General features: G+C 62.6%; 1 non-coding gene across 1 annotated transcript; it reads left to right on the forward strand.

Annotated features, from left to right (window-relative positions):
- Window positions 1-1,182: 1,182 nt before the first annotated feature.
- Window positions 1,183-1,301, forward strand: LOC131861091 (5S ribosomal RNA). The gene has a single exon (XR_009360172.1). It is a non-coding gene; the product is annotated as a 5S ribosomal RNA (ribosomal RNA).
- The last annotated feature ends 9,234 nt before the right edge of the window (window positions 1,302-10,535 follow it).

Raw genomic sequence — 10,535 nt, forward strand, 5'->3', positions numbered from 1 at the left:
CCAAGGTGGGTCATAGGGTGGGTGCCAAGGTGGGCACCAGGGTGGGTGTGCACCAACCCTAGCCAGGGTAGGTCACGGGGTGGTTGTCGGGGTGGGCTTCAAGGAGCCAAGGTGGGTGGCAAGTAGCCAAGTTGCGTGCCAAGGTGGGTGTCGGGGTGGGTGCCAAGGATCCAAGGTGGGTGCCAAGGAACCAAGGTGGGTGTCTGGGTGGGTGCCGAGGTGGGAGCCAGGGTGGGTCCCAAGGTGAGTGCAAAGGTGGGTGCCAGGGTCAAGGTGAGTGCCAATGTGGGTTCCAAGGTGCCAGGGTCAGGGTGAGTGCCAATGTGGGTTCAAAGGTGCTAAGTTGGGTGCGAGGTTGGGTGTGAGGGTGGGTGGGTGCCAAGGTGTGCTAGGTGGAAGCCCGGGTGGGTCGGCATCCCATGGGTGTCGAGTTGGGTGCCTGATGGGTGCTTCTTGTCAAGTTTTAGTCGTCGGGACTCATTTCGAGCCTTAGAGGTCGTTTCTTGTCCGGTTGCCCTGTCTTCGACCTGGGAACCCAATTTTGGTCCTCGGGTCCCATTTTTTTTTGTCTCGCATCCCACTTTTGGCCTGTGGCCTTTTCGGGGTCGATTCTCGTTTTGGGCATCAGAGCATGTTTCTTCTCCTAAAACCCAATATTTGTTTATTAAGTCTCGGAACACATTTTTGTTCTCATGGACCCATCATGGGTCTTGGAACGCATTTGTGGTCCTTGGGTCCCATTTTGCATCCCGAAACTTGTGTTTTGGTGCTTGATCCCTATTTTGGGTGCCCACCTTGCACCAAGTGCGCACCCGGGGCAAACCGAGCGCCTTGGTGCACCGGGGCAAGATCGAGCGTGCACCCGAGGCGCCCCGAACATGCACCAAGGTGCACTCGGCCCACATGTGAGCGCAGGTCGTTGCGCCCGAGGTGGTGTGTGGGCACCGCGTTGCAGACGGGACACTGCACGCACACGACGCCCCGTCCAGGTGCACGCACGTAGGCCGGGCCGGGTGCACACCCGATGCCCTAGCAAGGTGCGTGCACCCGGGCAGGGCTCACACTTGGCGAACGGGGCGCACTTCGCGAGGGAGGGTGTGCACCTCGACGGGGGTGGGTGGCCGGGGTGGATTCGCACGTGGGTCGCGGTTTGCTAAGTACACACTGCGACAAGCTCATAACGGGTGCGATCATACCAGCGTTAGTGCACCGGATCCCATCAGAACTCCGCAGTTAAGCGCGCTTGGGCCGGAGTAGTACTGGGATGGGTGACCTCCCGGGAAGTCCCGGTGTTGCACCCTTTTTTAGTTTTTCGCCGGGCGTCGCAATGCTATTTGAATTAACCTTTTGCCCGTTTGCGTTCTCGTCGGGGCCGGGCCGGGCCGGGGTGCGTTGCCCGCACTACCGCGCGCGCCGGGGCGACACCGAGCGCGCACCCGAGGCGCCCCGAGCACACAGGCCACGGTGCAACCCGGGCGTTGTGCGCGCACCCCGGTGCGCCCGAGGTGCTGCGCGCGCACCCAGGTGAAATCGGTGTGCACCTCGGCCAGTGCGCGCTCGGTCGAGTCGCGCACGTTGGCCAAGGTGCACGGTGATGTTTCTTACTCTAAGGTTCCGCACCAGACGCCCGGGACAGGTGAGCGAAGCTGGGCGGGGCCGGGTGCGCGCCCGGGGCAGGTGCACGCAGCTGGAGAGAGCTTTGGAGCGCACCAGAGGTGCGCACCTTGGAGCACACTTCGGAGCGCACCAATGATGCGCTCCATTCAAAAGTTTCCTGAAAAGGCAAAAAAAGTTGAGATTATAGAATTTCCCACTTGAGAGATTGTAAAAAAAAAAAATTTAAAATGAAGGAAACGCGGGTGCCAAGGTGTGCGCGCCCGGGTGCGCAGCCCAGCCAAGGTGTGCGCACCAAGGCGCCCACCCTGGCGAAGGTGCACGCAAGGTGCGCACCCGAGGCAAACCGGACAATTAACCCAACTTTCGACTTCGCGCGCACCTGCGCACCTTGGAGCGCACTTCGGAGCGCTCCTTGGTGCGCACCAATCTTGGGCACCTCGGAGTGCACCATGGCGCCCACCAAGGTGCGCACCCGGGGCAAACCGAGCTTCGACTTCGTGCGCACCTTGGAGGCGCCCACCAAGGTGCGCAGCCCAGCCAAGGCGTGCGCATCAAGGTGCGCACCCGGGGCAAACCGAGCTCCGACTTCGTACGCACCATGGAGCGCACAAAAGGTGCGCAACCCAGCCAAGGTGTGCGCACCCCGGGCAAACCGAGCTCCGAATCGTGCGCACCAGAGGTGCACGCCATCGTGCGCACCTTGGAGCACACTTCGGAGCCCTCCTTGGTGCGCACCGATGTTGCGCACCTCGGAGCGCACCCGGGGAAAACAATGCAATTAACCCGACTTTTGACTTCGTGCGCACCTCGAAGCGCTCTCGGGTTCGCACCTCGGAGCACACCGAGGTGCGCACCTTTGATGCGCTGCCTTCACCAATTTCCAGAAAAGGCAAGAAAACATTGAGAAGGTGTGCGCACCGAGGTGCCCACCCTGGCGAAGGTGCACGCGAGGTGCGCACCCGGGGCAAACCGGGCTCCGACTTCGTGCACGCCATGCTGCGCACCTTGGAGGGCCATGGTGCGCACCTTGGAGCAAACTTCGGAGCGCTCAATGGTGCCCAACCCAGCCAAGGTGCCCACCGCGGCGAAGGTGCACGCGAGGTGCGCACCCGGGGCAAACCGGGCTCCGACTTCGTGCACGCCGCACCTTGGAGCACACTTCGGAGCGCTCCTTGGTGCGCACCAGGGCGCGCAAACCAGCCGAGGTGCCCACCCCGGCGAAGGTGCACGCGAGGTGCGCACCCGGGGCAAACCGGGCTCCGACTTCGTGCACGCCATGGTGCGCACCCGGGGCAAACCGGACTCCGACTTCGTGCAGGCCGCACCTTGGAGCACACTTCGGAGCGCTCCTTGGTGCGCACCATGGTGCCCACCAGGGCGCGCAACCCAGCCAAGGTCTGCACACCAAGGTGCCCACCCCGGCGAAGGTGCACGCGAGGTGCGCACCCGGGGCAAACCGGGCTCCGACTTCGTGCACGCCATGGTGCCCACCGCGGCGAAGGTGCACGCGAGGTGCGCACCCGGGGCAAACCGGGCTCCGACTTCGTGCACGGCGCACCTTGGAGCACACTTCGGAGCGCTCCTTGGTGCGCACCATGGTGCCCACCAGGGCGCGCAACCCAGCCAAGGTGTGCGCACCAAGGTGCACGCGAGGTGCGCACCCGGGGCAAACCGGGGTCCGACTTCGTGCACGCCGCACCTTGGAGCACACATCGGGGCGCTCCCGGGTTCGCACCGTGGTGGGCACCTCGGAGCACACCAAGGTGGGCAGCGAGGTGCGCACCTTTGATGCGATGCCTTCACTAATTTCCATAAAAGGCAAAAAAAAACGAGATTTTAAAATTTCCGTTTTGAAAGATAGTGAAAAAAAGGGAATGCTGGTGCCATCTTGAGCCCGCCCTGGTGCGCAGCCCAGCCAAGGTGTGCGCACCAAGGTGCCCACCCTGGCGAAGGTGCGCGCCCGGGCAATTAACCCAACTTCCAACCTCGCGCGCGCCAGGGTGGGAGCGCACCCAACAACCGGGCCTGGGAAGAGCCAATGCGAGAAACCCCACCAAACGCTCTGACAAAAAAAGAGGGGGCGCTCCAGTAACCCCGCTCCGGAGCGCACCCTGGGCAAACCCAGCCAAGGTGCCCACCCCGGCCAAGGTGCAGGCGAGGTGCGCACCCGGGGCAAACCGGGCTCCGACAACGTGCACGCCGCACCTTGGAGCACACTTCGTAGCGCTCCCGGGTGCGCACCTTTGATGCGCTGCCTTCACTAATTTCCAGAAAAGGCAAAAAAAAAAGGAGATTTTGAAATTTCCGTTTTGAAAGATAGTGAAAAAAACGGAACGCGGGTGCCATCTTGAGCCCGCCCTGGTGCGCAGCCCAGGCAAGGTGCCCACCCTGGCAAAGGTGCGCACCCGGGCAATTAACCCTACTTCCGACTTCGTGCGCGCCAGGGTGGCAAACCGGGCTCCGACTTCGTGCAGGCCGCACCTTGGAGCACACTTCGGAGCGCTCCTTGGTGCGCACCATGGTGCCCACCAGGGCGCGCAACCCAGCCAAGGTCTGCACACCAAGGTGCCCACCCCGGCGAAGGTGCACGCGAGGTGCGCACCCGGGGCAAACCGGGCTCCGACTTCGTGCACGCCATGGTGCCCACCGCGGCGAAGGTGCACGCGAGGTGCGCACCCGGGGCAAACCGGGCTCCGACTTCGTGCACGGCGCACCTTGGAGCACACTTCGGAGCGCTCCTTGGTACGCACCATGGTGCCCACCAGGGCGCGCAACCCAGCCAAGGTGTGCGCACCAAGGTGCACGCGAGGTGCGCACCCGGGGCAAACCGGGGTCCGACTTCGTGCACGCCGCACCTTGGAGCACACATCGGGGCGCTCCCGGGTTCGCACCGTGGTGGGCACCTCGGAGCACACCAAGGTGGGCAGCGAGGTGCGCACCTTTGATGCGATGCCTTCACTAATTTCCATAAAAGGCAAAAAAAAACGAGATTTTAAAATTTCCGTTTTGAAAGATAGTGAAAAAAAGGGAATGCTGGTGCCATCTTGAGCCCGCCCTGGTGCGCAGCCCAGCCAAGGTGTGCGCACCAAGGTGCCCACCCTGGCGAAGGTGCGCGCCCGGGCAATTAACCCAACTTCCAACCTCGCGCGCGCCAGGGTGGGAGCGCACCCAACAACCGGGCCTGGGAAGAGCCAATGCGAGAAACCCCACCAAACGCTCTGACAAAAAAAGAGGGGGCGCTCCAGTAACCCCGCTCCGGAGCGCACCCTGGGCAAACCCAGCCAAGGTGCCCACCCCGGCCAAGGTGCAGGCGAGGTGCGCACCCGAGGCAAACCGGGCTCCGACAACGTGCACGCCGCACCTTGGAGCACACTTCGTAGCGCTCCCGGGTGCGCACCTTTGATGCGCTGCCTTCACTAATTTCCAGAAAAGGCAAAAAAAAAAGGAGATTTTGAAATTTCCGTTTTGAAAGATAGTGAAAAAAACGGAACGCGGGTGCCATCTTGAGCCCGCCCTGGTGCGCAGCCCAGGCAAGGTGCCCACCCTGGCAAAGGTGCGCACCCGGGCAATTAACCCTACTTCCGACTTCGTGCGCGCCAGGGTGGCAACCGGGCCTGGGAAGAGCCAGTGCGAGAAACCCCACCAAACGCTCCGACAAAAAAAGAGGCGGCGCTCCAATAACCCCGCTTCGGAGCGCAGCCGGGGGAAACCCAGCCAAGGTGCCCACCCCGACGAAGGTGCACGCGAGGTGCGCACCCGGGGCAAACCGGGCTCCGACAACGTGCACGCAGCACCTTGGAGCACACTTCGAAGCACTCCCGGGTGCCCACCGGCGTTGCGCACCGTGGTGGGCAGCGAGGTGCGCACCTTTGATGCGCTGCCTTCACTAATTTCCAGAAAAAGGCAAAAAAAAATGAGATTTTAAAATTTCCGTTTTGAAAGATAGTGAAAAAAAAGGAACGCGGGTGCCATCTTGAGCCCGCCCTGGTGCGCAGCCCAGGCAAGGCATGCGCACCAAGGTGCCCACCCGAGGTGCACACCCGGGGCAAACCGGGCTCCGACTTCGTGCAGGCCGCACCTTGGAGCACACTTCGGAGCGCTCCTTGGTGCGCACCATGGTGCCCACCAGGGCGCGCAACCCAGCCAAGGTCTGCACACCAAGGTGCCCACCCCGGCGAAGGTGCACGCGAGGTGCGCACCCGGGGCAAACCGGGCTCCGACTTCGTGCACGCCATGGTGCCCACCGCGGCGAAGGTGCACGCGAGGTGCGCACCCGGGGCAAACCGGGCTCCGACTTCGTGCACGGCGCACCTTGGAGCACACTTCGGAGCGCTCCTTGGTGCGCACCATGGTGCCCACCAGGGCGCGCAACCCAGCCAAGGTGTGCGCACCAAGGTGCACGCGAGGTGCGCACCCGGGGCAAACCGGGGTCCGACTTCGTGCACGCCGCACCTTGGAGCACACATCGGGGCGCTCCCGGGTTCGCACCGTGGTGGGCACCTCGGAGCACACCAAGGTGGGCAGCGAGGTGCGCACCTTTGATGCGATGCCTTCACTAATTTCCATAAAAGGCAAAAAAAAACGAGATTTTAAAATTTCCGTTTTGAAAGATAGTGAAAAAAAGGGAATGCTGGTGCCATCTTGAGCCCGCCCTGGTGCGCAGCCCAGCCAAGGTGTGCGCACCAAGGTGCCCACCCTGGCGAAGGTGCGCGCCCGGGCAATTAACCCAACTTCCAACCTCGCGCGCGCCAGGGTGGGAGCGCACCCAACAACCGGGCCTGGGAAGAGCCAATGCGAGAAACCCCACCAAACGCTCTGACAAAAAAAGAGGGGGCGCTCCAGTAACCCCGCTCCGGAGCGCACCCTGGGCAAACCCAGCCAAGGTGCCCACCCCGGCCAAGGTGCAGGCGAGGTGCGCACCCGAGGCAAACCGGGCTCCGACAACGTGCACGCCGCACCTTGGAGCACACTTCGTAGCGCTCCCGGGTGCGCACCTTTGATGCGCTGCCTTCACTAATTTCCAGAAAAGGCAAAAAAAAAAGGAGATTTTGAAATTTCCGTTTTGAAAGATAGTGAAAAAAACGGAACGCGGGTGCCATCTTGAGCCCGCCCTGGTGCGCAGCCCAGGCAAGGTGCCCACCCTGGCAAAGGTGCGCACCCGGGCAATTAACCCTACTTCCGACTTCGTGCGCGCCAGGGTGGCAACCGGGCCTGGGAAGAGCCAATGCGAGAAACCCCACCAAACGCTCCGACAAAAAAAGAGGCGGCGCTCCAATAACCCCGCTTCGGAGCGTAGCCGGGGCAAACCCAGCCAAGGTGCCCACCCCGACGAAGGTGCACGCGAGGTGCGCACCCGGGGCAAACCGGGCTCCGACAACGTGCACGCAGCACCTTGGAGCACACTTCGAAGCACTCCCGGGTGCCCACCGGCGTTGCGCACCGTGGTGGGCAGCGAGGTGCGCACCTTTGATGCGCTGCCTTCACTAATTTCCAGAAAAAGGCAAAAAAAAATGAGATTTTAAAATTTCCGTTTTGAAAGATAGTGAAAAAAAAGGAACGCGGGTGCCATCTTGAGCCCGCCCTGGTGCGCAGCCCAGGCAAGGCATGCGCACCAAGGTGCCCACCCGAGGTGCACACCCGGGGCAAACCGGGCTCCGACTTCGTGCAGGCCGCACCTTGGAGCACACTTCGGAGCGCTCCTTGGTGCGCACCATGGTGCCCACCAGGGCGCGCAACCCAGCCAAGGTCTGCACACCAAGGTGCCCACCCCGGCGAAGGTGCACGCGAGGTGCGCACCCGGGGCAAACCGGGCTCCGACTTCGTGCACGCCATGGTGCCCACCGCGGCGAAGGTGCACGCGAGGTGCGCACCCGGGGCAAACCGGGCTCCGACTTCGTGCACGGCGCACCTTGGAGCACACTTCGGAGCGCTCCTTGGTGCGCACCATGGTGCCCACCAGGGCGCGCAACCCAGCCAAGGTGTGCGCACCAAGGTGCACGCGAGGTGCGCACCCGGGGCAAACCGGGGTCCGACTTCGTGCACGCCGCACCTTGGAGCACACATCGGGGCGCTCCCGGGTTCGCACCGTGGTGGGCACCTCGGAGCACACCAAGGTGGGCAGCGAGGTGCGCACCTTTGATGCGATGCCTTCACTAATTTCCATAAAAGGCAAAAAAAAACGAGATTTTAAAATTTCCGTTTTGAAAGATAGTGAAAAAAAGGGAATGCTGGTGCCATCTTGAGCCCGCCCTGGTGCGCAGCCCAGCCAAGGTGTGCGCACCAAGGTGCCCACCCTGGCGAAGGTGCGCGCCCGGGCAATTAACCCAACTTCCAACCTCGCGCGCGCCAGGGTGGGAGCGCACCCAACAACCGGGCCTGGGAAGAGCCAATGCGAGAAACCCCACCAAACGCTCTGACAAAAAAAGAGGGGGCGCTCCAGTAACCCCGCTCCGGAGCGCACCCTGGGCAAACCCAGCCAAGGTGCCCACCCCGGCCAAGGTGCAGGCGAGGTGCGCACCCGGGGCAAACCGGGCTCCGACAACGTGCACGCCGCACCTTGGAGCACACTTCGTAGCGCTCCCGGGTGCGCACCTTTGATGCGCTGCCTTCACTAATTTCCAGAAAAGGCAAAAAAAAAAGGAGATTTTGAAATTTCCGTTTTGAAAGATAGTGAAAAAAACGGAACGCGGGTGCCATCTTGAGCCCGCCCTGGTGCGCAGCCCAGGCAAGGTGCCCACCCTGGCAAAGGTGCGCACCCGGGCAATTAACCCTACTTCCGACTTCGTGCGCGCCAGGGTGGCAACCGGGCCTGGGAAGAGCCAATGCGAGAAACCCCACCAAACGCTCCGACAAAAAAAGAGGCGGCGCTCCAATAACCCCGCTTCGGAGCGCAGCCGGGGCAAACCCAGCCAAGGTGCCCACCCCGACGAAGGTGCACGCGAGGTGCGCACCCGGGGCAAACCGGGCTCCGACAACGTGCACGCAGCACCTTGGAGCACACTTCGAAGCACTCCCGGGTGCCCACCGGCGTTGCGCACCGTGGTGGGCAGCGAGGTGCGCACCTTTGATGCGCTGCCTTCACTAATTTCCAGAAAAAGGCAAAAAAAAATGAGATTTTAAAATTTCCGTTTTGAAAGATAGTGAAAAAAAAGGAACGCGGGTGCCATCTTGAGCCCGCCCTGGTGCGCAGCCCAGGCAAGGCATGCGCACCAAGGTGCCCACCCGAGGTGCACACCCGGGGCAAACCGGGCTCCGACTTCGTGCAGGCCGCACCTTGGAGCACACTTCGGAGCGCTCCTTGGTGCGCACCATGGTGCCCACCAGGGCGCGCAACCCAGCCAAGGTCTGCACACCAAGGTGCCCACCCCGGCGAAGGTGCACGCGAGGTGCGCACCCGGGGCAAACCGGGCTCCGACTTCGTGCACGCCATGGTGCCCACCGCGGCGAAGGTGCACGCGAGGTGCGCACCCGGGGCAAACCGGGCTCCGACTTCGTGCACGGCGCACCTTGGAGCACACTTCGGAGCGCTCCTTGGTGCGCACCATGGTGCCCACCAGGGCGCGCAACCCAGCCAAGGTGTGCGCACCAAGGTGCACGCGAGGTGCGCACCCGGGGCAAACCGGGGTCCGACTTCGTGCACGCCGCACCTTGGAGCACACATCGGGGCGCTCCCGGGTTCGCACCGTGGTGGGCACCTCGGAGCACACCAAGGTGGGCAGCGAGGTGCGCACCTTTGATGCGATGCCTTCACTAATTTCCATAAAAGGCAAAAAAAAACGAGATTTTAAAATTTCCGTTTTGAAAGATAGTGAAAAAAAGGGAATGCTGGTGCCATCTTGAGCCCGCCCTGGTGCGCAGCCCAGCCAAGGTGTGCGCACCAAGGTGCCCACCCTGGCGAAGGTGCGCGCCCGGGCAATTAACCCAACTTCCAACCTCGCGCGCGCCAGGGTGGGAGCGCACCCAACAACCGGGCCTGGGAAGAGCCAATGCGAGAAACCCCACCAAACGCTCTGACAAAAAAAGAGGGGGCGCTCCAGTAACCCCGCTCCGGAGCGCACCCTGGGCAAACCCAGCCAAGGTGCCCACCCCGGCCAAGGTGCAGGCGAGGTGCGCACCCGAGGCAAACCGGGCTCCGACAACGTGCACGCCGCACCTTGGAGCACACTTCGTAGCGCTCCCGGGTGCGCACCTTTGATGCGCTGCCTTCACTAATTTCCAGAAAAGGCAAAAAAAAAAGGAGATTTTGAAATTTCCGTTTTGAAAGATAGTGAAAAAAACGGAACGCGGGTGCCATCTTGAGCCCGCCCTGGTGCGCAGCCCAGGCAAGGTGCCCACCCTGGCAAAGGTGCGCACCCGGGCAATTAACCCTACTTCCGACTTCGTGCGCGCCAGGGTGGCAACCGGGCCTGGGAAGAGCCAGTGCGAGAAACCCCACCAAACGCTCCGACAAAAAAAGAGGCGGCGCTCCAATAACCCCGCTTCGGAGCGCAGCCGGGGGAAACCCAGCCAAGGTGCCCACCCCGACGAAGGTGCACGCGAGGTGCGCACCCGGGGCAAACCGGGCTCCGACAACGTGCACGCAGCACCTTGGAGCACACTTCGAAGCACTCCCGGGTGCCCACCGGCGTTGCGCACCGTGGTGGGCAGCGAGGTGCGCACCTTTGATGCGCTGCCTTCACTAATTTCCAGAAAAAGGCAAAAAAAAATGAGATTTTAAAATTTCCGTTTTGAAAGATAGTGAAAAAAAAGGAACGCGGGTGCCATCTTGAGCCCGCCCTGGTGCGCAGCCCAGGCAAGGCATGCGCACCAAGGTGCCCACCCGAGGTGCACACCCGGGGCAAACCGGGCTCCGACTTCGTGCAGGCCGCACCTTGGAGCACACTTCGGAGCGCTCCTTGGTGCGCACCATGGTGCCCACC

The sequence above is a fragment of the Cryptomeria japonica genome, unplaced genomic scaffold (genome assembly GCF_030272615.1).
Source record: "Cryptomeria japonica unplaced genomic scaffold, Sugi_1.0 HiC_scaffold_20, whole genome shotgun sequence".
Taxonomy (NCBI): domain Eukaryota; kingdom Viridiplantae; phylum Streptophyta; class Pinopsida; order Cupressales; family Cupressaceae; genus Cryptomeria; species Cryptomeria japonica.